The sequence below is a fragment of the Heterocephalus glaber genome, unplaced genomic scaffold, assembly GCF_053883595.1.
Source record: "Heterocephalus glaber isolate CG9 unplaced genomic scaffold, H.glaber_assembly_v1.0 deba00001760, whole genome shotgun sequence".
NCBI classification, from domain to species: domain Eukaryota; kingdom Metazoa; phylum Chordata; class Mammalia; order Rodentia; family Bathyergidae; genus Heterocephalus; species Heterocephalus glaber.
The window spans coordinates 6408605-6435464 of record NW_028258457.1 but is presented as its reverse complement, the minus strand read 5'-3'; the positions used below and the strand labels follow the sequence as shown (position 1 = coordinate 6435464).

The window sequence follows — 26860 nt, the reverse complement described above, 5'->3', positions numbered from 1 at the left end:
TTTTTCCTTTTTTTTTGGTACCGGGGATCAAATTCAGGACCCTGTGCTTCCCAGGCAGGTGCTGCCACTGAGCTACATCCCTGGCCCCTTTTTTTTTCCTTTTTTAATCCGGATGTTTCCAGCACCCAGTGAAGAAAGGGGCAGTTGGCAGAGCTTAATAAGTGTGGTCTCGTCGCCATGTGGGGGGGGGGGCGAGGGGACAAGGGGGTGATGGGAGGGGGCTGGGTGGGTGGATAGAGCCGTGGGTGGAAGGCTGGAAGGACAGAGGAGTGAAGGGCTGGGTCATGACCTTGGTTCTCCCTGTGGGGACCAGGTGCCCTGTAGGGCTGGTCAGGCCTCCCGAGGGTCCCCTGTGCCCCAACCCGTGCTCCTGTCCTGAGCCAAGCGCATCCCCCTGCCAGGGGCCCCACCTCAAGTACGCGCTGTGTCTGCCCACCCTCTCCTCCGATTCCACCGGCCGCCCGCAGATTCAATTATCCTGCTGCCGGGTGGCGGCAATTTTCTTTCGGGGCTGAGAGGATGCTTTGTCTGTGTGACTTTGAGCAGTGCTGACCCAGGGCTGGAAACGGAGATGGGGAGTTTGTCATTGAGAGAGACAGAAAGGGGAAGTCAGAGAAGAGCAAGAGACAGACCAGGAGGCAGAGGCGGGGGGATCTCTCCCCACAACCCCACCAGGGGCAAGCAGCCAGTAAAGACTGTACATTTCCCTCTGTGGCCCTACTGTACCTCCTCACCCCTCAGTGCAGTACACACCTGCCCCATAGGGAAAGAGGCCTAGTGAGCCCTGTGTCCAGGGAGGAATCTAAGCAGGTGCAAAGTATGCTCAATATTGCCATTTATTCTGTATTGAGTTCTTCAATTTTCAATTTTTTTTTTGTACCAGGGATCAAACTCAGGACCTCACGTTTGCCAGGCAGGCACTGTGCCACTGAGCTACACCCCCAGCCCTAATTTGTAATATTTTGAGACAAAGGTCTCACTATTTTGCCCAAGCTGGCCTTGAACTTGAGGTGAGTTCAAAGTGATCCTCCTGCCTCAGCCTCCCAAGTGCTGGCATTACAGGCCTGTGCCTCCATGCCTGGGTGGGATTTTTTTTTTTTTTTTTGAGAGCCAGGGCTGGAGAAGAGAGCAAGGGTCAGTGAGAGGGCAGGCAGCTGTGCAGGGCCCTGCGGGCTGCAGGGAGGACTTGGGCTTTGGTCCCAGGGAGGTGGGAGCCGTGGTGGATGGGTCATCCCTGGGTGCTGACAGGCAGGGGGACCCGTGATGCCACAGCAACCGATATCATGAGCGATTATCAGCCAGTGCAACCGGTCCTGCCCTGGGAGCTGCCCACAGTAATGAAATCCCCTCATCTCGCCATCAGAGACTTAACGCTGCGAGCCTCTCCTTGGGGAGGAAATCCCCAGGCTCAGGCTGAAGAGAAGCTGCTTTCTTCCCTTCCCCTCTCCCTGCCAGGCGCTAGGGCGGACCGCCTCCCCCGGAGGGGCTCTTCTGGTGGGGTTCGGGCTTGCAGATGCAGCCCCGCCCTGCCATGTGGTCTCTAGACAGTTCCCTGCCATCTCTGGACCTCTGATTCTCTACACTGACATCTAAGCCCACAGTGACAGATCTCAGCAAAGTCACCCACGAGGGGCAATAACCTTCCTCCTGCCTCCCTTCTTAAAAATGGTGGCGAAAGGGCCAGGGATTTAGCTCATTGGTTCCGACGCCTGCCTCCCAAGCGCAAGGTCCTGAGTTCAATCCCCGGTACCAAAAAAAAAAAATGGTGTTAAAATGTAGCTGTGCCTGGTGGCACACACCGATCAACCCAGATTTTGGGGGAGGCTGAGGCAGGAGGATCGCAAATTTGAGCCCAACCTGGGCAACTTGGAGAGATCTTGTCTAAAATGAAAAGTAAAAAAGACTGGAAGTGGGGGAGCTCAGTGGTGTGCACTTGCCTAGTGTGTAGGAAGGCTCTGGGTTCCTTTCCCAGGACAGCAAAAAAAAAAAAAAAAGTGATAAAATACACATAAGAGTTACCTTTTTCACCATTTTTATGCATCCATTTCCAGAACTTCCTCATCTCCCCAAACAACCTCTGTCCCTGTGAGACACTGACTCCTGCCCCCTCCCTCAGCCCTGGAACATATGGGTTTGGACCCTGGCTTTGTCCCAATGAGCTAGGAGAACTCAGGCTTCCCCTGTGGAAACCCCGTACCCCTCATCTGTAAAATGGGTCCACAGCAACATTACCTTTTGTAAGTGTAACAGTTAGTAATGGCTCTGTAACAAATCAACTGTGCTATAGGCAGCTGTCTGTTACCGTAACAAAATACAGAAGAAAATAAACTTATGAAAAGGACAGGTTTGTTTTGGCTCAAAGTTTGGAGGTTTCAGCCCTTCGTCAGTTGGCCCTGCTCCCGTGATCCTGGGGCTGCACATCCTGTTGGGTGCCTGCAGTGGGGCAAAGCCCCTCAACTCCTGGAAGTCGAGAAGCAAAGAGAGAAACAGGAGGGATTGGATCCCACCTTCCCCTTCAAGGCCACACCCCAGTGACCTAATTTCCTCCACCAGGCCCCACCTTTTAAAGGCCCCACCACCTAGGGCCTGCACCTCCAATACACAGGCTTTGGAGAAGATTCCAGCTCCAAACCAGAGCAAATCCCAAACTCCATGGCTTGGAAACAATGGTGTGTTGTTTCTCTCTCACCTGCAGTTTAACTAGGGTTTGCCAGAGTAGCATGACTTTGGCCAATGACCTTGAGGGTCAGATTGTGGCTCTGGCTGGCTCAGGTCAGTTCCAAGTTGTCTTCCTTATGTGGCTTGGGGTAAAGGAGCATCAGGTGTCTAAGGTCACAAGAAGGGGAGAAGAAACAAAAAACGCTGAGGAGTTTTCCAGTCTTGGAATTGGCAGGATTCTTTGTAGCCACTTGCAGAACAAGTCATAGGCCTGAGCTCAAATTCAAGGGCAGGGAAATTCCTCCTGTGGATTATGAAGTCCCAGCACAGATCACAGGCAGAGAGCATGGGAGGAGTCACTGTTGAGTCTATCACAACAAGAGTAGATAGGGCAGTTTGTTATTATGGTAACAAAATACCTGTGGCAGATTGCTCATGAAGAAAAGAGGTCTGTGTAGCTCAGTTTGGGCACCTGTCTTAATTTGGCACCAGGAGACACGATTAAAGGTCTTTAGTGCTTCCTTTTCCCTTCTCCACCATCCTCAGCCTGTTTTCTTGTATTTGGTCACAGAATGGCTGCCAGAGCTCCAGACATCAAACACATCATCCAGGAGAACGGGGCCATCTCAACTAAAAGCAAAGATCTCTCTAAAAGCAAAGATCTCTCTAAAGGCATCTCTCTAAAAGCAAAGATATCTTGCCCAGACTTCCCTTCACAGCCCCAGTATGGGGAATGGAACCAAGAGCCTCATGCATGCCAGGCCAGCACTCTACCAGTGAGCTACATCCTAAGTCCTTTTAATTTTTAATTTTGAGACAGGGTCTTGCTAAATCACTAAGTTGCCCAGGCTGGACTTGAACTTCTAGGAGTGGGGGTGGGAGTGGCTCACCTGTTTTGCTTCTGGTTCACAAGGTTCAACCAAGTTGGCTCCAGCATGGACGGGAGCAGGGAGGTCCTATCCTGCACAGGAGGCCCTCCCGTATCACCCCTGAACTCACGTTTGTGGCAGAAACTCATCCCCATCTGAGGAGACTTTCCTCACTGTTGGGCCCCTTCACACAGCGCAGAGTCCACATGGCTCTCACCTGTACAGGCAGGGGGCCGACGGGCAGGCAATGCCTCGGGTCCAGGTCCCCTCTGCTGGGACAACCCCAGGGCCAGGCCTGCATGGCTCCGCAGTCACCTGCTCACAGTCACCTTCACCGTCCTCCCCTGCCTGTTCATTACCTGCCATAGCACTGCCTTCCGACTCGCAGAGACACCAGGCCGGCCCTGTCCAACACCACTTGCTCAGTGGCTCAGGGCCACACAGGCCCCCAAAGGGCCCCATCAGAAAGAACACCTGGACACTTAGGGAGCTGGTGGGAGATGCTCTGCCGGGATGGTGCTGGTGGGGGCAGAGGCTGTTTTCCTCTGGGTTGCAGAGCTGACAGAGTTTGGTGCTTCTGGGAGCTGTGAGAGCACCAGGCAGGAATAAGCAGACATGTTCAGAGCACCTGGAGCGAGCCGTACCTGAAGCCATGAATTCTGTGACAATAGCTCTCTCTTTTCACCTAAGCCAATTGGAATCAAGTATTTTATTTTTGTGGTTTTCAGGGTCCTGGCTTTTGTATTTTTGTTTTTGTTTTTTTTTTTAGGGTCCTGATTTTGAAGACAGGACCTGGTAAAGTACTGTCATGGTGCCAGATGACGGACCCCAGGCTGGAACAAAACACCACAGTCTGTGGCTTAAATAACAGAAATGGCTTTTACCACAACTCCGCAGGTTGGAAATCCAGGATAAGGTGTTGACAGGGTCCATTTTGGGGGTGGGGAGGCAGGGACAGAGCCTCGCTATGTGGCCCAGGCTGGCCTCAAACTTGTGGCGATCCTCCTGCCTCAGCCTCCAGAGTGTTGGGATTACAGGCGTGGCCTCTTGTGAGGTCTGTTCTTGGTTCATAGGTGGCTGTCTTCACTGTCTCCCCTGCCCCCTCTCTCCCTCCTCCATCCTCCTCTTCTCTCTGCCCCAGTTCTTGCTTATACAAAGTGGGCCTGAAGGGCTCAGTGGGCTCCACTTTGAGCAAGGGGTGATTAATCCCACAGCAGCACTGATGTTCTCACCTTCCCGCTGAGGAACATTCCATGGCTCCCTATTACCCGAAGCAATGCCCTACCTGTTTTGCCTGGTATTCAAGGCCTCTCTGGGGTTGCTGTCTATTTCTCTTGTTCCAACTCAAGTCTTTACATATGTCCTCATTCCTTCCTTATCCCCTTTTTATTTATTTATTTATTTATTTATTTATTTATTATTTATTAGTCAAGGTCTATGCAGTTCAGTCTGGTGTCAGTCTCAATATGTAGCCCAGGCTGGCTTTGAATTCACAAACCCTCCTGTGTCAGCCTCCCAGAGGCTGACAGGGATGACACGCTCTCCATTGTTATTGGTCAAGTCTGGCAACTGTGGCCCCGGGGCTGTGGAGGGAGAGAAGGGTCTGGATATCACCGGACAGGCACATTTGTAGTCCTGGTCTCTCTCCACGATGCCCCAAAGCAAAAGGGATGATCGTCCCAGAGCCTGGTCACCGGGAAGTGATGGCGACCTGGCCCTCCAGGCAAAGCTGGCTGGGAGCCCAGCATCTCAGGAAGTGACAGGCAAAGTCCCCTCCTCCCACAGCGGGCCCCCTACAACTCTGCCTCAGGTGCCAACACTTCCCCTTCTGAATTTCACCCCTGAAATCAATTAGGGCTCGGGCGCGTTGATTATAAATCAGCTATTTTCATAATTGTTATGTCTTTAATAAATCAAGGCTGCGGTGTCATACACAAAATGGAGCTGTTCTCCAGGGCCATCAATTACCTGGTGGGGGGGACAGGGCTGCATCCGCAGTCCCCGGCCTGCACCCAATCGGAGGCGCAGGGAGTGCCTGGCCCCCAGCCGGTCCATTCCATTACGGAATTGCTTAGGCAGCATTTTAAATAACAAAAAGGGTTATCATTTAATTTTTTCACAATGGGGAAATCAATTCGCTGTCCTTCAGGCGGCCTGACGATCTTCCTGGCCAGCTGCTCCCAGTTAATCCAATTTCCCCGGGTCTGGCCAGGACCAGCCAGGCTGGGCAGGGCCACCCGTGTGTTCTCCCAGCCCAGCCCAGAGCCAGCCGGGGTTTCTCATCCCCACCCCGTGGTGCTGTGGAGAGAGATGGGTTAGGGCAGAGGGAGGGGTCAGGGAGGTGAGCAAAACACCATTTGTTTCTTTTTTTTTTTTTGGTACTGGGGATGGAACTTGGGACCTTGTACTTGTGAGGCAGGTGCTGGAACCACTGAGCTAAATCCCCAGCCCAGCCATTTGTTTCTTTGTTTTGAGACAGGATCTTGCGATGTAGCCCAGGATGGCCTTGAACTCACTATGTAGCCCAGGTGGGGTTTGAACATAATATCCTCCTGCCTCAGCCTCCTGAGAGCTGAGATTACAGGCCTCTGGGCAGGTTTTGCAGAGAAGAAGATAGGTTAAGGGTTTAGGGGTGGTACATGAGGAAACCAGAAGGTCCCAGCTGTGTTTCTCCTGGCCTCGAAGTTTTGTAGTTTATAAACGGAGGCTAACAGCACCTGAGTCACAGGTTTCAATTAACAACCATTATGCAGGGCTTGGCTGCAGAGTTCCCTTATTGCTCTGCTGAGAACTGCCCCACATTCATCTTTCATTGGACTGAAGATGGGGGTGTGAGTGGCCTCTACTGGGCAAAGGCGGCATTGCACCCTAGCTCTATGGGACTTATGAATTAGTCAGGAGGAAGAGGGTGGGAAGGAGGAGGGGTGGGGGAGCCACACATGGTGGCATTCCCAAAAAGGACATTATGCGAAGACTGGACTTTTAGCTGGGCTTGGTGGTGCATGCCTGTTATTCCACCACTCTGGGAGGCTGAGGCAGGAGGACAAACTCAGGCCTACCCTGGGCAAGTTAGTGGCTTAGCAAGACCGTCTCAAAAAATAAAAAAGGGGGGGCCAGGGATTTAGCTCAGTGGTTCTGGTGCCTGCCTTGCAAGCACAAGGTCCCAAGTTTGATCCCTGGTACCAAAAAATAAAAAATAAATAATAAATAAAATAAAATAAAAAAGGGTTGGAATGTAGCTCAGTGTGAAGGCCCTGGGTTCAATCCCCTGTACCAAGACAGAGAGACAGAGAGAGACAGAGAGGAACAGGCCATAGGCCAAAGAAGCCACAGAAGTCAGGAGAAAGACCCAGAATATGGGTTCTTCCCCAGCCCCTCAGGAGGGTTGGCCTTCATCTTGGTCTTCTGGTCTCTAGAAATGCAAAAGAACAAACTTCTGTTGTTCGAGCTACGCAGTTGGTAACACTTTGTTGTGGTGGTTCTAGCACACAAACACAGTGGTTTTTTTTATACTGTGTTTTTCCAGTGAAACATGGTTTCATGATTTATTGTGAGTCATAAAATGTGAGCCTTAGTGATGGTTCTCATTCCCAAACAGAAGCTTACATGTGTTCATATATATATATATATATATATATATATTTTTTTTTTTTTTTTTTTTTTGGTACCAGGGATCGAACTTGGGACCTTCTGCTTGCGAGGCAGGTGGTGGAACCACTGAGCTAAATCCCCAGCCCTATTTATATTTTTTTATTGAGATAGGATCTTGCTAAATTGCCCACCCAGGTTGGCCTCAAACTTGCAATCCTCCTGCCTCAGCCTCCTGAGTAGCTGGGATGATAGGTGTGTACCACCACACCCAGCTTTCAAGCAGAGACTTTTTAAAGATAGAGGGCCATTGTTTACATCTTCTCCCCTGCCTCAGAGACCTCTGATGTTCTGCCCACTTGCCTCAATGGCCAAGGAAGGTAGACACAGAGGCCTCCTACAAATGTGTGTCAGGCAGATAGTGCAAGTAACAAATAAGCCTTAGTTGTTTTAAAGCCACTAAGATTTGGGGGTTCCTTCAAATTAAATTGTGTAAATTACCTGAAAACTTTTTTTTCTTTGAGACAGGGTTTCCCTATGTAGTTCAGACTGGCCTGGCCTTGAACTCACTACATAGCCCATGCTGGCCTCAAACTCACAGTGATTCTCCTGCCTCAGTCTCCTGAGTGCTGGAATTACAGGCGTGCACCATACCCAGCTGAAAATTATTTTTTTTATATGCTGGGGGTTGAATCCAGGGCCTTTGCACTGAGCTACATCTCCAGCCCTTTTTTAATATTTGATTTTGAGACAGGGTCTCATTGAGTCACTAAGTTCCCCAGGTGAACTTATGATTCTCTTGCCTCAGCCTCTCAGAGTGCTGGAATAACAGGCATGTGCCACCCACAGGGCTGAAACTTACAGTTACCACCTCTTATGGTATTATGGCTGAGGAGTTTGGAAGTGGGTTAGCTGGGCCAATCTGACTCAAGATTTCTCAGAGGTCATAGGCAAGATGTCAGCTGGCACCACATCATCTGAAGGCTGGACCAGGACTGGAGAGGCCACTGCTTGGCTCACTCCCATGACGGGGGTGGGGGCCGGAGAGCTCAAGTCTTCACAGGTGGATTTTCCCACAATGCCCTTGGCCATTTTCCCACAATGCCGCCGGCTACTTCTCACAATACTCCTGGCCACTTCCCACAATGCTCTGCCATTTTCCCAACATAGCTGCCAGCAGGCCCCAGCCGTGTAGATCTAAGAGACAGGAAGTTGGAGAGCCTTTTATAACTCAGCCTCAGAAGTAACTCCCAGTCACTTACGCCATATTCTGCTGGCCACATGGGTCAGGCAGTCCTGCTTCCGTACAGCAGATACTCGCCAAGGTCAGGAGTACCAGGAGATGTGGCCCTACTGCAGTGCAACCAGTCTGTCCCAACTCATGCAAGACATTATGTCACTGGCCCGCTGTGAGATTTTAGGAGACCCACACCTCCTCTCTGAGCTCAAGTTTTCAAATCTGTAAGACAAGGAGGAGAACTTGTTAGCAGTGTGGGTGACACTGAAGGGAAAAGAAGGTTCTTGGGGGTAAATTGAGTCCACTGACTTCAGTTCTGGTTTTTCTTTGCAGTTCAGAGGATGAACCCAGGGCCTTGTGCATGCCAGGCAAGTGCTTACCACTGAGCTATGGCCCCAACCCCCTGACTTTATTTCAGACCTGAAGACATGTACATGGGAGAAAAGATGTCCTTCTAGCTTCCTTTCTGACAGCTAGGGTTGAAGATTTGGACCCAGAAAACCTGGCCAGGAGGCCTAGGTATTCTATGGTGTAGGGCTAAGTATCAAGTCCCAGCTCTACTGTGAATAAGATATGTGACCTCTAGCAGGAAGGTGGACCTCTCTGGGCCTTAGTTTTTCTCTGTACAACAGAGCCATTCCCACTGGACAGGGGTGGGGAGGGCTAGAGCTGTCGTAGCCCAAGGGACCCAGTGCAGCTCGTAGCAGATGTGTGTAGTACTAGTCTTAACTAAAATGGCCACCAGGCTGATTGGCACCCAAAGGGCACCCTGTGGGTGCCCCAGAGTCACCAAACCACAGAAAGGAAGGTTTAAAGATTCTGGATTCAAGGCTGGGGATGTAGCTCAGTGGTGCCACCGCCTGCCTCAAAAACGCAAGGTCTGGAGTTCGATCCCCCCCCCCCCCCGTACCAAAACCAAATAAAAAGGATCCTGGATTCAAATCCTCTCATTTTCCAGGGTGGGGAAACTGAGGTCCAGAGAGTCCCAGTTTGGGTAACAGCCAACTGCCTGACCTCTCTTTCAGGGATTCCCTGGTGTGCAACCTGTGGGCCTGGCATATGGGCTGAGGACGTTGGGGAAGGGGCTCGGAAGGGTGGCGCCGTCAGCTGGGTGAAGGTCTGTGCGTGTGTGAAAATGGAGAGGTAGAAAAATGTTCAGGGGTTGGGGGAAGAGGATTAGGTCTCAAAAGAGAGAATGAACTTTGACTCTTGAAGAGCTGTGGAAAGTGCTGGATCAAACCTTTCCTGAAATCTACTCTATTTCTGAACTGACTACAAACCCAGTCCCAACTTGCCTTGGAGATGGCTAAGGCTGGAGGGCATCTGGAAAACCCCCAAACTCTGTGGGGAGAATCTCCAAGAGCTGGCAGAGGTGGCTTCTCCCCTGTGTTTTAGATGGAGTCCAAAGGAGCTGCTGGGAGCCACAGAAGGTGCCAGAGCACAGAAATGATTTCTCGAGAATCCCAAGGATGGCTTCCTTCTTTCCCTGGCTGCTTTTGAGGAGGCATCGGGTCTGAGCCGGCCGGCTGGGACCCCCCCAATCCCCCTGCATCCCCCCCAGCCCCGCTGCTGGGCTGTCATCCCTGCAGGAGAGCCGGAATCGGAATCGAAGAGGAGAATGACCCGTGATTGTCGAGGAGGCCTCTGGTCTAATTTGCCCGAATGGGTTTTGAACAGCTAATGCGGCCCCCGCTGGGCTGGAGATGGAGGCCCGGCGGGGCCTCTGCGCCTGCTGCAGCCCTAACGGCTCACTCTCCCACCTGGGGAAGCTGTCAGGTCGCTGGAGTGGGCGGAGGGCTGGCTTTACAGGTGAGAGCTGGGCTGAGGGAGGGGGTCCAGCCAGCAGTGGCAGCAGCAGCTGAACCCAGGCCTGGCAGGTCAGGACTGGTGGGGCTCGATCCACAGCACTCAACTCAAAGCGGGTTCCTGGTCAGAGTGGGGTGTTTTTGGTACCGGGCATAGAACTCGGGACCTTGCGCTTGCGAGGTAGGCGGCGGAACCACTGAGCTAAATCCCCGGCCCTCCTCGTCAGAGTTTTATTTTTATTCCCTCAGTACTGGGGGCTGAAGGCAGGGCCTCTGCCCTGAACTCCATCCCTAGCCCTTTCTATTTTTTGAGACAATGTATCACAAAGTCGATAAATTGCCCAGGCTGGGTTCAAACTTGAAATCCTCCTGCCTCAGCCTCCCAGAGTGCTGAGATGACAGGAACGCACCGCCATGTTTGGCCAATGTTTGTTGAATGAATATAGAATTGCCTTGGTGATCTTGCCCTGGTAGGTGGGAGGTGATAGAGTTGGCTGTAGGGCAGGAGCCAGAACTCAAGCAAGTCCGCTGGCACCAGGGGTGGGGTGGCCATTCTAGGGTTCAGGGAGGGGTTCACACACTCTGTTCTAGGCACCTGGGCCTCCTGGCTGCTTCTCCCACACACCAGGCTCTGTCCTGCCCCAGGGCCTTTGCACAGGCAGACCCTGCTGCCCTAAATGCCCTTCCCCAGGCATCCACATTCCCCAGCTTTTTTTTGGTACCAGGGATCGAACTCTGAACCTTGCACTTGCAAGACAGGTGCCGGAACCACTGAGCTAAATCCCCGGCCCTACATTCCCCAGCTTGAAATGTTTGAAATTTTCTTTCTTCCTCTCTTTCTCCTTTTTCTTCTTCTTCTTCTTCTTCTCCTCCTCCTCCTCCTCCTCCTCCTCCTCCTTCTTCTTTTTTTTTTTTTTTTTTGGTACCAGGGATAGAACTTGGAACCTTGTGCTCTTGACAAAGGCGCTGGAACCACTAAGCTAAATCCCCGGCCCGACCTTCTTCTTCTTTTTTGAAACAGGGCCTCACTATGTAGCCCAGGCTGGCCTTGAACTCATGGCAGTCCTCCTGCCTCAGCCTCCTGAGTGCTGGGGTGACAGGTGTGCACCACCGTGCCTGGTTTGCTTGGTTTTCTTGCTCACTCTCCAAGTCTTCGAGGACCTGAATAACTTGAGAATCTTTTCATCTATCAGGTGGCTTGGAGTGTCCCTTCCGGGTCCTCTGTGCCACCACCCACCCTGCTGTCCCCCTCAGTCCCTGTTCTGTCCCCAGGATGCAAGATACAGCCTGGTCCACAGCTGAAAGTCAGTACCTATTTCAACCAGAAGGACTGAACTGGAGGGCACACATGGGTGGATTATTATACAGAGCTGTCCCTGGGAAGCTAGACGCAGCAGCGCGCGCCTGTCATCCCAGCACTGTGGGAGGCTGAGGTAGGAGGATCTCAAGTTTGAGCCCAGCCTGGACTATTTAGTTATTTAGCAAGAAAACGAAAGAAATAGCCCAGGAACCCAGCATCAGGATGGCACCAACCTGCCCTCCTTGCTTTCTTCCTTTTCTTTTTTCATACTTGCTTGCTTATCAGCAGCAAGGCACAGAGACAGCACACGGACAACTCAAAGTCACACAGCGAGGGAGGCCCGGGTTAGCGAGAAGCAAGAAGCCAGGCTGCACGAAGCCGGCCGATGGGCTTGTTTCTCTCAAAATCTCAATGAGCCGCCACGCCACCGAGGGCCCAACCGCCCATCCCGCAGGCAGAGGCTGCCTCGCCCTCTGCGAAAATCCTGCACTCCCCACACACAGCCTCTTCCCAACCCCCCCTTTTGCTTTTATTTATTCTCTCCCGCCCTCCTCCCTCCTCCCAGTCCCAGAGAGGAAGCGATGAGATTAGGACCTAGGAGAACAAGAAAAGGCGAGCAAAGACGCCCGCCTGCCCGGCCTGTGGAATGGGGATTTGCAGCCAAGGAGTGGGGCTCAGAGGCGCTGAGAGCGGCTGGGCGACTGGGATTCCACACCTCGCGGGGGGGCACCAAGGCGGGAGCGAGCAGCCCACAGTAGGGGAGCGAGGGCTCCAGGCCCTGCGCTGGGCTGGCTGCGGGGTACAGGGACACAGGGAGTGGACAGCAGACTGGGGTGCGGGTGGGGGTCCCAGGTCCCAGCCCAAGAGTCCCCCATCTTGGGAGTGAAGCTCAGCTCAGCTCTGCTCATTTCTTTTTCTTTCTTTTTTTTTTTTTGTTAGCTCTGTTCGTTCATTTCTTGAGCACCTACTAAACGCCGGCCATCTTGTCTTCTGGCCTCGGTTCCTCGCCCTCGAGGGGCAGAACGACTAAGGGTCCCTGTGACTGCGAGTGTGAGTCTGCAGCTCTGGGCCTCAGTGGGCCCAACTGGAAAATGGGGTGATGTTCGGGTGACTGCAGAGGGAGCCAGAGTGGATAATGTTTCCCAGAACAGCTTGGAGCAGAGCTTTCCTGACTGTCAGGTGATGTTAGTCCCGCCCGGGCACTGCAGGTGCTGAGCAGCAGCCCTGGCCTCCGTCTGCTCCATGCCAGGAGCTCCCCATGTTGTGACAGCAACAGCTGTCCCTCAACATCGCCAGGGCCCGGGGTGGGTGATCACGCTGGAGGACAATCCCTGCTTCAGGTCCCTGTTATTACTTCTTAGACAAGGTTCCCAGGTCAAAGCCTATGTCCATGTTTTAAAAGCCCAGTGTGGCCAGGTGTGGTGGCGCCCGCCTGTCATCCCAGCACTCAGGAGGCTGAGGCAGGAGGCTGGCTGAGTTCCAGAGCAGTCTGGGCTGCATAGCGAGACTCTGTCTCAAAAAATAAATAAATAAATAAATAAATAAATAAATAAATAAATAAATAAATAAATGAAATTTTAAAATGTCAATAGCCCAGGGGCTGCTGTCAGCTGGGCCTCTTCATTGTACCTTCCAAGGCAAAGTCATCAGGGCTTAGCTGTGACCAAGGAGGCCCGCGTGACCTCAACCGTGGTCAGACTGCAGGGACCTCCCACTGCCTGCAGACGCCGCTCACCCCTGCATTCCCCAGTTCCTGTCCCCCTCAGCCGCGGCCTCTGCAGAGCAGATGTCTCCACCGCAGCCTGCACGGGCAGGCGTTAGGTCATCGGATCCCAGGAGGGTGGGCGGCTGCGTCACAGTGTGGCTGTCGGGGAGGGTAGCAGCCGGGGTCTGTCCTCCTCCTGCTTCTAGCTGAGGTGCTGATGGGACATCCTGTCGCTGTCTGGGGAGGGGACAGCCCAGAGGAGGATAGGGTTGCATCAGGCAGAGCTGTGGGAGAGGGGCTGTAGGGCAGAGAGAGGGGCTGCTGGAGGGCTTGGATTCTCTGGTCCACTAGGACCCCAGCACCTGACATGAATCCATCCACCCATCCATCCACCACCCATCCATCCATCCACCCATCCATCCACCACCCATCCATCCACCCATCCATCCACCACCCATCCATCCACCCATCCATCCACCCATCCACCACCCATCCATCCACCCATCCATCCACCACCCATCCATCCACCCATCCACCACCCATCCATCCACCCATCCATCCACCCATCCATCCACCACCCATCCATCCACCCATCCACCCACCCATCCACCCACCCATCCATCCATCCACCCATCCATCCACCCATCCATCCACCACCCATCCATCCACCCATCCATTCACCCATCCATCCACCCATCCATCCACCCATCCACCCACCCATCCACCCACCCATCCATCCATCCACCCATCCATCCACCCATCCATCCACCACCCGTCCATCCACCCATCCATCCACCCATCCATCTACCACCCATCCATCCACCCATCCACCCATCCACCCATCCATCCACCACCCATCCATCCATCCACCCATCCATCCACCACCCATCCATCCACCCATCCATCCACCCATCCATCCACCCATCCACCCACCCATCCATCCATCCACCCATCCATCCACCCATCCATCCACCACCCATCCATCCACCCATCCATCCACCACCCATCCATCCACCCATCCATTCACCCATCCATCCACCCATCCACCACCCATCCATCCACCCATCCATCCATCCACCCATCCATCCACCCATCCATCCACCCATCCATCCATCCACCCATCCATCCACCCATCCATCCACCCATCCATCCACCACCCAGCCACCCATCCATCCATCCACCCATCCATCCACCTGCCCACCTGTATGTGCCTCCACCTCCTCAGTGCCCTCACCTGACCTGAGCTTTGGGGACACAATGGTGACCAGAACACATCCACCTGCTAACTCACAACCCCCAGTCCAGGAGAAGAGAAAGATATGTGGCCAGGCCACTATAGTACAGGCACTGGGTGCTGGCATAGGGGGCACAGAGGTGGCGTAGAGAGCCCAGAGGAGGCCCCTCTGCTGGCCTGGAGTTCACGGAGCCACTGAGGTGGTGACTTCCGAGTTCAGTCAGGAAGAAGCAGGAAGGGCTGGCGTGGTGGGGAACCGAGCAGATTTCAGGGGGAGGCTCACCTGGTGGGGAGCCATGCTGGGGTCCCACAGAGTTGGGGAGCAGAGCCAGGTGGACAGGATGTGGGGCCAGGGAAGGAAGCAGGCTCGGTGCCTGAGGGTTGGGGCCAGGTAGACACCGGATGTCCCTGAGGGAACACTGAGGGTCCCCAGGAGCCATGGCTCAGGCCGGGCAGGGTGGTGCCAGCAGTCGAGCCGCCATGCAGATGCGCCCTGACAGTTCCAGTGACAGTGATTGGCTTTATTAGCACAAGAGCCACGCAGTTTAAAATAGCATCGTGGTGGCAACAAAAGCAATTTGCCTCCTGAATTTCCATTCTGAACGGATGATCTGCTTTTAATCAAGCAAAGGCGTCCCAAAATGCTCTTAATTACCCCGAGTCAAGGGCTCGGCAGTAATTTTGATGTCGATGTTCGGCAGGGCGGGCGTGATTAAGTTTTTACCAAACAGGTTCCTTCCGGGAGCACTCGGCCAAAGGAGAAGGGTGTTGGAGAGACACTGGACACCAGCGCCCTGACTTTATTTATTTATTTATTGTTTTGGAGACGGCCTCATTATGTAGCCCAGGCTGGCCTCGAACTTGTGGTGATCCTCCTGCCTCAGCCTCCCAAGTGTTGGGTTCACAGGAGAGGGGAAACCATGTCTTGCCGAGGGAAGGAAGGAAAGGTGGTGTCTTAAAAACATAACCCCAGCGGTGGGGGCCGCAGCTCACGCCAGACCCAAGGGACAAGGGCGGTGGGGTGTCTGCATTGTATGTGTGATTGCACAGGACAAGGTCCCCATTCGAGTGTATCAGTCAGGGTTGGTGTAATGTTGTGGCAGCCCTCACATCTCAGAAGCTAATGACATCAACGGTTTATTCTCATTGCCATTGCAAATTCCCTGTGCTCTTCTGGACCAGGGACTGGCCCTGTGTGACCTCACCCCAGGGCCCTGGTTGACAGTACAGCCACTGTCTGGAATATTGTGTTTCTGGGACATAGAGAAAGACCTCTCTCACTAGCAGTAAATACTCTGGGCTGTGGGTGATTGAAGTCATTTCCCATTGGCCAGAGCCAGCTATACAGTCCTACCCAATCCAACCAATCACAGAAGCCAAAGGGCAATGATCTAATGCTCATGTAGAAGTCAGCTACAGCTGTGTGACAAACATCCCCCATATCTCTTTGGCCTGGCAGCCAGTGTTTGCTACTCATCCTCACATCTGCAGGGCAGCTGGGGTCAGGTATAACCTGGGAACTGTGTGCAGGCATGTGTTTCTTATCTTCCTTGGATTAGCGGTTGCTGACAGCTCATTTGTCTCATGAACAGAGTCATAAACACAAGAAGACGTGCAGAAGACACACAGTGAGTCTCACACCCCGTGCTAGGAATTGGCAGGCTGTCTCTTTTGCTGTGTTGCCCCAAACAGGTCACCTTTCTGGGCTGATGTCCTTGAGGAAGGGAAGCATATCCCTCCTACAGCAGTTGGGAAGTGATTAATGAGATTTTAGTGACAATGTAGAAGCCACACATCTAAATGCCCAGGTTGGAATTGCAAAGTCCAGGGGCCAGGGGCTCAGGAACGGCTGGATCCAGGAACCCGGGGCTTTTGGCAGCATCTCTGCTGGCTTTGGGCTCCGTGTACGGACCCTGAATAGGTGGCTGCAGGCTTTGAGTCCCTGAGGGAAAGCTTGTATTTTCAGTCTTCCTTTGCAGGTATCACATCACTCCATGAGCATGTGACTAAAAAACGGCATCTTCCATCGCTTGATTGACATGTAAAATGAACAAATTATAGCCTTGTTTTCCCTCCGCTCTGCTCAAACTCTCAGTCACACCCAGCCGCGCACCCCTGGCAGAACAGGCTCACTTTTTTTTCCCATTAAAGCCCCCTCCCAGCATTTGCACACACAACCCCCTCCCACCTTGTCCTCCCCAAGGAAGTGGATTCTAGATCCTGAGTCTGCAGGCTGCTGGGTGGGTGGGTGGGTGGGGGTGCTGGGTCAGGCCCTCTGCACTGACGCCTGATCTCAGGCCTGGCCGCAAGTCTCAGCCTGGACCTCCCTGGCCAGGCTGGACTGTGAGCTTCCTGCTCTTGGCTGAGGGCACAGTTCAGGGCAGCAGCAGTGCAGGGTTTGTTTAATTGATTTGCTCCTAATTGGCAGCTTTCCCAGACCGTCAAGGGGTGGGGGGTGTGAGCTGGAGCCGGAGTTTGCTCTGGGTACCTAGTGACGGTGCTGCCTCCCCTGTGATGTGATGCTGGGGCCCTGGCTCTGGGCTGACCCTGACCCTCCCTGCTTATGGGGCTCGGGGGAGAAAGTGCTGAATTCAGACTCTCCCAGCCCTGAATGCCGAGGCCTGCACCAGGGGGCTCAACCAAGGTAGGCGGCAGGGATTGGGACCAGAGTCCAAGAGCTCTGAGTTCAGACTTGTTCAACTGCTCACCCGTTGCAACCTTGCCCAAACCCCTTTGCCCCATGTGCCTCAGTTTCCCCAAATGTATAAACCAAGGAAAACAGTAGCCTCTCACTCATGCAGATGGTGCTAGGAGTTAGCGCATGAATACAGGGACAGCAGGAGCCGGCGGACTGTTTCGCTAGAGGACCAGAAAGTCAACATTTTGGGCTTGATGGCCCATTGGATCCCATCTGCCATCATGGTGTGTAAGCAGCCACGGGCCCTATGGAAGCGGGTGGGCATGGTTGCGTACCAATAAAACTTTATTTATAAGAACTGAAATTTGAGTTTCATAACATTGTCACATGTTCCCAAATATTATTCTTTGATTTTCTTTTTCCAACTATTTAAAAGTGTAAGCTAGGTGTATGGTGCATGTCTTGTCATCTAAGCACTCTGGGAGGCTGAGGAACGAGAATCTTATGTTCAAGCCCAGCCTGCGCAACTTAGTGACATAGTGAGATTCTGTCTCAAAATAAAAAATAATAACTGGCTGGGGATTGTAGCTCAGTATGAAGGCCCTGGATTCCACCCCTAGGACCACATACACAAAAATGCATAAAACAGGTGTTGGAATGTAGTTGGTCTCTACTGACCCCTGATGTACAGCACTCAGGAAGAGAACATGCTCAGCACAGTCTGCTGGTGTTGCTGGTGCTGTTGTTCTTAATCCAGAGCTCACAGCGGGGCTTCAGCTTTAGGCTGAGAGCTAAGAAAGACCTCAAACGTTGAATGAACAAGTGGGGCCGCTCCTCTATCCAGACAGCAGCTTCCACCCTCTGAGCCTCAGTGTCCCTGTCTGTACAATGGGTGCAACCTCCCTTCACTCAGAGGCAAGGAGACAACCATCCTTTCATGCCCTTGCATCGCCACACCACCCTGCTTCCTACACCTGCAGGGTCCCCCACCAGTAGCCACCAGCTCCCCCACATCCTTGGGGTTCAGTACAGACTCTACCTCCCCCAGGAAATCTCTCCTGACCCCCAAGTCGGATCAGGGACCTTGTCCAGGCTCCTCCCTCACTCCAGAAGTCACATCAGGCAGAGAGGATTGGGCTACACTCAGGGAATCCCGGGCTGGTCTATTGAGGGTATATGACTGGGCAAAGGGGGGAACACAAAATATGTGTGGAATTTAATACCTTTTTAGTCCCTTCCTTTCCAATCTGCAACCTCTCTAGCCCTTAGTCCCTCTTCCTCTTTTCCAGAAACCCACCAGGGCCAAGAGCCATTGGAAGCTCTGGAGGTGTGTGTGGGGGGGTGTCTGTCTGTGTTGCTCAGGCTGACCTCAAAATTTTGATCCTCCTGCCTCACACTCCTGAGTAGCTGGCCACCACATGACAGGCGTGGGCCACCGGACTAAGCTAAGGTTATAGATTTATGCTGTGTGCACTTTGACACAATTTTTTAAAATGAAAACTGAAATGGAATTCCACAGCTGCACTCTCTCCCTGGACACAGTGAAAGCGCTGGGAAGTCGGGCTCCATGTGGAAGACAGCAGAGGGGCGGGGAGCTCACCGCCCCCTCGAGGCCTGTGTTTTCTTCCAAAGAGTGAGGAGGCCTCTGGCTCACAGCCTGGGGCCTCTACAGGGAAAGTTTCCTAGATCAACTTTTTATTTTACTGTGGATTCCACAGCTGTTCTCGAGACAGCCGCCAGAGGGCACTGTGAGCACAGAGTCAGGTCCTCCCCCCTCTGCCCTCTGCCCTCTATGGCTCCCCAAGTCTTCCCCACAGCCCACAGGGCCCCTCCCCTCCCTTCCACCCTCTCTGCCTCTGGCTCCCTCTGTTCCTGCAAGGCAGGGCTCCGTGCTGCCCCAGGGCCTTTGCACAGTCGTCCTGCCCCAGAGCCACACTTGCTTTAGGTTTTGATATAAATGTCTCCTTGATGAAGCTCATTTTCATTCTAATTTGAAATCTGAAGCCTCATCCTGAGCTCAGAGCTCAGAGCCAAGTCTTGCTCACCCTCTAGGCAGGGGCTGAGTTGGGGACTCCCCAGAACAGTGCTCCTGGTACAGCGTCTGTGACACCCCAGCCTCTTCCGACCTTGTCCTCGGCCCAGCCTGTCCTCGGCTGCCTCTGCCCCGCCCACCGGGAGCTCAGAAGGCTGCGCAGCACACAGATGCCAGATGGGAAAATTAATCAGGCTCTCCAGGGCCGCTCCCCGCGCTGCCGTCAATAGGGGCCGTAAAGCAGGATTTATGCGGCTGCTGGCTGTGTGCGAGGGCCAGAAGGGGGTGGCGCTCTGCAGCAGCCAGCGCGAGTTCCCGAGCTCCCGGGCCAGCCCTCCTCCCGCAGCCTTTCTCTGGGCTCCCTAGGCAGAGGGGGAGGAGTGTTTTCCCCATTCCTGTCTGGGGAACCACATACCTAATTACGCTCTGCTTAACGAGCACCTACTGTGTGCCGGGCCCTGTCCCATGCGTTGTCAACACCAGCATTTTAAATCGGGAGGCACGAGTTAGGGTTATGGCTCTTTTCTGCAGCACAGAGAAGGTAAGCAACTTATGTAAGGTTGCACAGCAAGAAAGTGGCCGAGCTGGGATTTGAACTGGTATATTAGGCCGGTACCCCACATTCTTTACTACTGGCCTCTATCTGTTTTCTTTTTTCTGCTCCTGGGGATGGAACCCAAGGCTTCACACTGAGCTCCATCCCCAGCCCTTTTTATTTTTTATTCTGAGGCAGGGTCTGGCTAGGTTGCCCAGGCTGGGCTTGAACTTGAGATCCTCCTGCCTCAGCCTCCCAGAGAGCTGGGAGGACAGGTGTGCCTTACCACGCCCAGGTTTGCTGACACCCGTATTTGTCTGGCCTCTCCGCAACTCCTCAGGGCTCAGACAGGAAGTGACAGAGCTGAGCCCAGCCAGGGGCGAGGGCCAGAGCTCAGGTCTCCGGTCTCCCTGGCCGCAGATGTTCATTTCTCAGGGTCTGTTTAACTGAGGGCTGCCGGCCTGAAGCCCTGTGTCTGCCAATCCCTCGGGGCCTGTGCTCTTCCCTCCCTCTGGCCCCTGAGGAGTCAGGCACCTTGGCTCTGCTGTGTGACATGGGGAAAGTGTCTCGCCCTCTCTGAGCTCTGCTTCCTTGCCTGAAAAAAAGTACCACTGTGCCAGCCCATGGAGAAGGCAAGGCCGTGGCTCCTCTTCCTGGCATCTCAGCGCTTTTCTATCATTGTCCCACTGTAGAGACAGAGGAGAGAGGTCCGTGGCCACCACCTCCATCTCCCCGGACCCAAGTCTGCACCCTCCTCCTTCTGCTGGCGCCCCAGGGACGGTTTTGATGGACATGTTTTTTACAGGGAAAAAAGCTGGAGGAATTGTATTTTGCCAAAAGTGTCAACCGGAGAGAAAATATTTCCCCCATCTCTGGCGAGTGTTGATGAGAGGGAGCCGGGATGCTGTGGGGGGAGGGCTCCCTGCGCCCCAGGGCCAGTGCCCAGCCCTGGACTCCCCACTGCCTGCTGTCCCCTGCTCCCTCCTCTCTGCTACAGCCTGGCCCACTCCACTCTGTGACGCCAGTTTCTCCTTTCCTCTCTCATTCCTTCATGCGTGCTGAGTGACTAAATGATGCTGGGGCTTAGATTTGAGGAATGGGGAATTTGCTGAGACAGGGAGTGAGCAGCAGGGGAAGGGCACAGCCATGCAAAGGCCCTGGGGCAGCATGGAGCCCAGCCTTGAAGGAGCAGTGAGGAGCCTGGGTGGCTGGAGGGGAGGAGACAGTGGCTGTGCAGGGCCCTGTGGGGTGCAGGAAGGACCTGGGATTTATTCAAAGGAACCAGGGAGCTGCAGGTGGGTTTTGAGCCGGAGAATCTTTCTCCCTCCTGCTCAGGGTAGGCAGCAGGTTGGCGGCCGGGGAAGGGAGTTCTCCACTGATTTTCAGAGAACCAGGAAGCCTCGGGACCCACTGCCAGGGCAGGCCCTCTGCTGTCCCCTTAACCATCAAACATAAAGCCAGAGCAGACCATGGTGGCGCCTGCCTGTGACCCCTGGGGGGATGTGAGTGTGGGGGAGGGGACCCTGTTTGACTCACTGTGTCCTGGAAGCAAATTTGTTCCAAGATTAGGATGAAGGTGTCTCTGGGGGAGGTCGCATTGCTTCACGCATCCCACTGCACCCCTCCCCTGCTCTACAACCGCCCATGGCTCCCCAGTGCCTCAGAGCAACACACGAAGTCTTCACTGTGGCCCAGGGCATCCAGAGTGGTTTAGAATCTGCCTCCTCCTGCTCCAGGGCCCTTGCACTGTCTGTGCCTCCTCCTGGGGGCCCCTTCCTACCCGAGACCTCAGGCTGCTCCTCACTCACTTGCAACTCAGAGCTGGCTCTCAGAGAAGCCTTCCCAGCCCACCTGGGCCATCCCTGCCCGCCTCCACCTTGCGATCGCCCCAGCCTGTCCTCCCCGCCGTAGCCGCCAGAGGGCGCTGAGAGCACCGCGTCAGATCCTCCCCCTCTGCCCTAGGGCCCCCACAGCTCCCAGCTCCCTGGGCCAAAGCCCAAGTCCTCCCTGCCTCCCACAGGGCCCTGCATGCCGGCCAGTCCTCTCCCCACCTCCCCGCCTCCCTCTCTGCCCCTCGCTCCCTCTGCTCCAGCCACACCGGCTCCTCCTGCTCCTGCACCGCATCCTGGCCTAGGCCCTGGGACGCTTCTTGGAGTCAGGGTCTCTTTGTCCTCTGGGTCACTGGGCGTCTCCAGCTGTCCTCCGAAGCTGCAGGCAGACGTGGCCAGCTGGGCGCCGCCTATGGCTCCCTCTCACCATCCATCACCTCTGGCCCGGGAGGTGACAGTCTCACAGTGCCACCGCCACTGCCAAAAGGCTGTCATGTCTGCCCAACTGCAGGAGGCAGCTCCCGTGGCGGCCAGGACGGGCAGGGACGTGACTGGGGGTCTGAGCCCCTCGGAGACGGAGTGTGCTCCCTGCTGCATCTCTGGGCCTCATTGGCACACAGAACGGCCTCATGATCACAGAAATGTCTCCGGGTTCCCTTGGCTACGTCCTTCCAGGGGCCCTAACAAACCTCTGTGCAGCTTTGAGCCTCTGTATGTAAAGTGCAAAGATGAAAGAGTAAGAAATAAGGGTTCTGGGCCTTGGGAGGCTGAGGCGGGAGGATCACAAGTTCAAGCCCAGCCTGGGCCATTTAGCAACTTAGCAAGAGCCTGACTCAAAATAAAAAATAGAAGTGGAGGCCCGGGAATTTAGCTCAGTGGTTCCGCCACCTGCCTCGCAAGCACAAGGTCCTGAGTTCGATCCCCAGTACCAAATATATGTGTATATATATGAAGGGCTGGAGATGGAGCCCTGAGTGAAGGCCCTGGGTTCCATCTCCTTTGCAAGGATTGTAGATCCGCGTTGGGCCACACTGTGCCCCATAGTCTCCTGCGACATTGCTGCCCTCATTTTGGGATGGGGAAACCAAGGCCCAGAGAGGTAAAGGCATTCCCCTGAGGTCACACAGCCAGAAAGTTTCAGAGGCAGAGTCAGATCCAGCCTCTCTGATCCATCCCAGATCTGGGCTTGAAACCCCTGCTTTCCTCCCGGGAACATCTGGCAAGTGAAGAACAAGTAGGGGTGGCTGGCTGTTTTCTAGAAGGAGAGCGGGGTGCCCAGGCCTCCCCAGGAGTGCAGTCTGTCCTCACACCCTCTCCCACATCGCAGCATTGGAGAGCAACTGCCAAGGCTCCCGGGGAAGAGAAGAGAAGAGAAGAAGAGAAGGTGCAGAAAGGGCAGAAGACAGGGGCCTCCCTTACTCCCCACCCTGCAGCTTCCTTTATTTCATTTTATTTTTTTGAGACAGGGACTCACTATGTCACCCAAGCTGCCTTGGAACTTGAGGGGATCCTCCTGCCTCAGCCTCCTGAATGCTGGGATGATAGGCATGTACCACTATGCCCAGCTTCCAGCAGTTTCCTTTAAAGAGAAGCAAGAGAGTGAAACAGGAAGGAGCAGCCCGTAGGCTGCGTGTGTGCGTGCGCAAGCACACGCTGGCGTCTATGAAATATTTATGTGGCGCCCCATGAGTTTATGGCTGTAATTAATCTTGGGCCTCGTTGGTGGAGAGTAGAGCTTTAAGAAATTGCTTCTGTGGTCCGGGTAAAGCCAAGACTGCTGAGCCCTGGGCTCCTTTCCCGGGGGGTCTGGGGTGTGCACAGGGAAGGGGACCCGGGGCCAGTGTGTCCCTGCCATCTCTCCTGCCTGTCCCCAGTCACTGTGACAGCCACTTATGGGTTCTCTCAGTGCACAGGTGCTGGGCTTAGTCACTCACTGTGGAGGGTGTTGGTTTATTCTGTGTTTATAGCTTCACTGAGGTGTAACTGGTTGATGTATACAGCAAATATTTAAAGTGTCTGGGTTTGCTGGGTGCCGTAACACGCACCTGTCTTTCCAGCACTCTGGGAGACCAGGCAGGAGGGCAGGAAGTTTGAGCCCAGCCAGGGCAACTCAGTGAGACCCTGTCTCCAAATAAAAGATAAAAGGGGCTCAGGGTAGCTCAGTGGTAGAGCGCCCATGGCTTCCGCTGCTAGTGCCATAAAACAAAATAAGAAAGAAATACAAGTGTAAAGCTTGATGAATTCGGGCATATATGAGCCAATGTGTACACCTCAAATATTTGCAGTTTATTGTCCATACACTTTAAATATTGAGGTGGCACACACCTGTAGTCCCAGCATTCAGGAGGCTGAGGCAGGAGAATTACCACAGTTCAAGGCCAGGCTGGTCTACAGAGTGAAAAGACCCTGTCTCAAAAAAGTATTGCGTTTCTCTATAGAGCCATGAGCCGTTTAACGGGGTCTGAGTCACTGATGGCCAGCCAGGGTCCTGAGTGCTGTGCCGCCCCTCCCTAGGGGCCACCGCTTCCCACGGTGGGGGCTGCTCTCGGCCTCTGCAAGGTGATGTCGCTGAGGACGCGTTTCTGGGGAGGTGGCTCCATGCTAAGCGACACACGTCAGCACGTGTGTTCACACGCACAGGCACACACTCGAGTCGGGCTCCTGGGCACACCCTGCACACACATCGCCTGCAGACAGCCTGGCCTTGCCGCGTTCCCAGAGCGGGACTCGGCGTGGGGCTGGGGACCAGGCACGGTCAGGACAGGGAAGGTCGCCCTCACAGGCCCCAGGGCCCCTGCAGCCCCCTTCCCCCAATTTCCCTTTCCCAAGCAACCGCTAATCTGCTTTTGGTCACCATAGATTAGTTTGCTCTTTCTTTCTTCTGGTTACTTGTCCCCCCTCCCCTTTTTTGATTCAGGGGATCACTTGGGCTGGCTTCAAACTTTCAATCCTCCTGCCTCAGCCTCCTGAGTAGCCCAGCTGCTTTGCATTTTCTAGGCATCAAGGGCACGGCGTAAGCTCTTCAAAGCCTGGCTCCTTTTATTTCGCCTCATGATTCCCAGACTCTGTGATCTTTCAAGGACCTCAGTGGTATGGACGGACTTCACTTGCTGATCCCTCCTGCTCCAGCCTGATGCCTGGGTGGCTTCCAGCTTGGGGCACCCTGAATCAGTCTGGTTTGAACGCTGTGACCTCCAAGCCACGCCCCCAACCCTCAAAGGCCACGCCCAACAATAAAAAGACCCCTCCCCAACGCCCTCTGTCCTCCACCAGGCCCCACCTCTTAAAAGTCCCACCACCTCCCAGCAGCAGCAGGTTGGGATGGAGCCTTCCACACAGGCTTTTGGGGCCACTGCAGGGCTGAGCATTTTAACCATGATGATGGTGTGTCCAAGGGGCTGGGCCTGGATCACCTCGTTCCATCTCCCACTGACTCAGTGCTGGTGCGCGTGTCACCTACAGAAGAGGAAACCGAGGCCGCCCACGTGACTGTGAGGGCAGTTCTGACCTGGGCCCAAGACCGCCCAACGCCAGACCATTGCCCACTGGGCTGCACTGCCACAAACTGGGATGGGACTTAGGGCACTTCCGCATCTCCCTTTGCCAGCTCGGCGGTGGCCTCTGCACAGCGCTCCCTGAGGGTGCGATATCCAGTAGGTGCTCAATAAATCCGCACCAAAACCCACATGGGAGCCATACAGCAGCTGCAAACTGGATCCTACTTCTTCACCCAAACCTGCAAGGGTTCCCTGCAGCCCTGGGTTTAAAGTTTAACCTGCACGATGCAAGCTACAGGAGCTTTCGAATTCTCGCCTGCTCCTGCTTCCAGCTACACCAGGCCCCTTGCTCTTCCGTGGTCCTGCTGCAGGGCCTTTGCTGTTCCCACTGCCTGGGATGCTGTACAGTTCTCTCTTGTTTCTGAGACAGAGTCTCGCTATGTAGCCCAGGGTGGCCTCAGACTCACAGAGATCCTCCTGCCTCAGCCTCCCCAGTGTATTTCTGGCTTCGTGCAGGTTTCTGCAAGCATTTGTTGAGTGCCTACTGGATGCCAGGCTCCCAGGGAGCACCACGCAGGGTCAGAGTTGCACTTGGTGAAGTTGCCCGCTGGTGGGGGTCTCAGGACCCCCATCCCTGTGTGGTCTCCAGAGCCACATCAGGGCCCAAATCCTGAGGATCCCTCAGAGCCGCGGAATGGCCTCAGCGGGCGGGTGCTGGTGCAGACGGCAAACAGATGCCAGCTATTTAAAGCCCAATGTTAACTCGTTAGACAGCTGTTTCCCATCCCTGAAGTCTGTGGAATTAGAATTAAATTCATTCCCGAATTAAACACACACACACATCGGAGGCGAGATCGTTAGCATTTGGGCAGGCAGCGGCTCTGAGCCAGGGACCAGGGATGGGACGGGGGCTCAGCTTCCGCCTGACAGGTGGCATCACAGCCCAGTGGTTGCCAGCTGGGCCTGGGGCCATGACGCCCAGGGACCCAGGTCCTCAGCAGCCTCTGCCATGAGGGTCCAGCTGCCACCTGGGGTCCTCCAGGATCCACATGATGCAGGCAACAAAACACACGTGGTCACCAAGGCCCTCCATCAGGAGCCCGTGTTCTCTCTATTCCCCGCCCCACACCTTGCCTCACCCTTAGATCCAGCCACTCCAGTGGCCCCAGGGCCTTTGCACATGCTGTTCTTGCCCCAGAGAACTCTGGTCTCGCCCCACCCTGTCTCTTTCTGCGGAATCCTCCTCATCCTTCAGCTATCTGTTGAAATGTCCCCCAGGCAGAGAGGATGTCCCTCCCTATCCCCTTCATCAGCCACTGCCTCTTTCTGAGACTTATTTTTTCCTTAGAGCTTAAGGATTTTTTTAGTGCCTTAAGGATTTCTGATTTTTTTTTTAAATGTTGTTTTGAAATAATTTTAAACTTACAGAAAAATCGCAAAAATAGCACCAAGGTTCTGAATACTCTTCTCCCCGCTTCCCCCGAAGTGCTTGTCTTATGTAACCACAGTGTGGTGATCAAACCGGGACACTTGGAGGGGCACCTGCTGCTTCAGAGCCACTCACTTGATTTGAGTTTCGTTAGTTTTCCCAAGAATGCTTTTTTAAAAAAATTTTTGGTACCAGGGATCGAACTTGGGTCCTTGCGCTTGCGTGGCAGGCAGCAGAACCACTGAGCTAAATCCTGGGCCCTGCTTTTTGATTTTTAATCAATGCCCAGTTATCGCACATATTTCTGGGGTGCAGCGTGGTATTTCATTACACATAGTCAAGGCGGAATGGTCAGGTTGTGGTCTTTGGGTTCTTTTCTTCCTCCTCTTCCTTCTCCTTCTTTTTCCTTCAATACTGGGCACTGAAGCCAGGGCCTTTGCACTGAGCTCCACCAGCAGCCCTTTTTATCTGGAGATAGGATCTTCCTAAGTCACTAAGTTGCCC

The 26860-nt window shown here is 54.2% G+C and overlaps 1 long non-coding RNA gene across 1 annotated transcript; it reads left to right on the top strand.

Annotated features, from left to right (window-relative positions):
* Positions 1-237: 237 nt before the first annotated feature.
* On the top strand, positions 238-17398 carry LOC147821202 (uncharacterized). Its single transcript, XR_015447432.1, has 2 exons — positions 238-11590; positions 12397-17398. It is a non-coding gene; the product is annotated as an uncharacterized LOC147821202 (long non-coding RNA).
* Positions 17399-26860: the final 9462 nt, after the last annotated feature.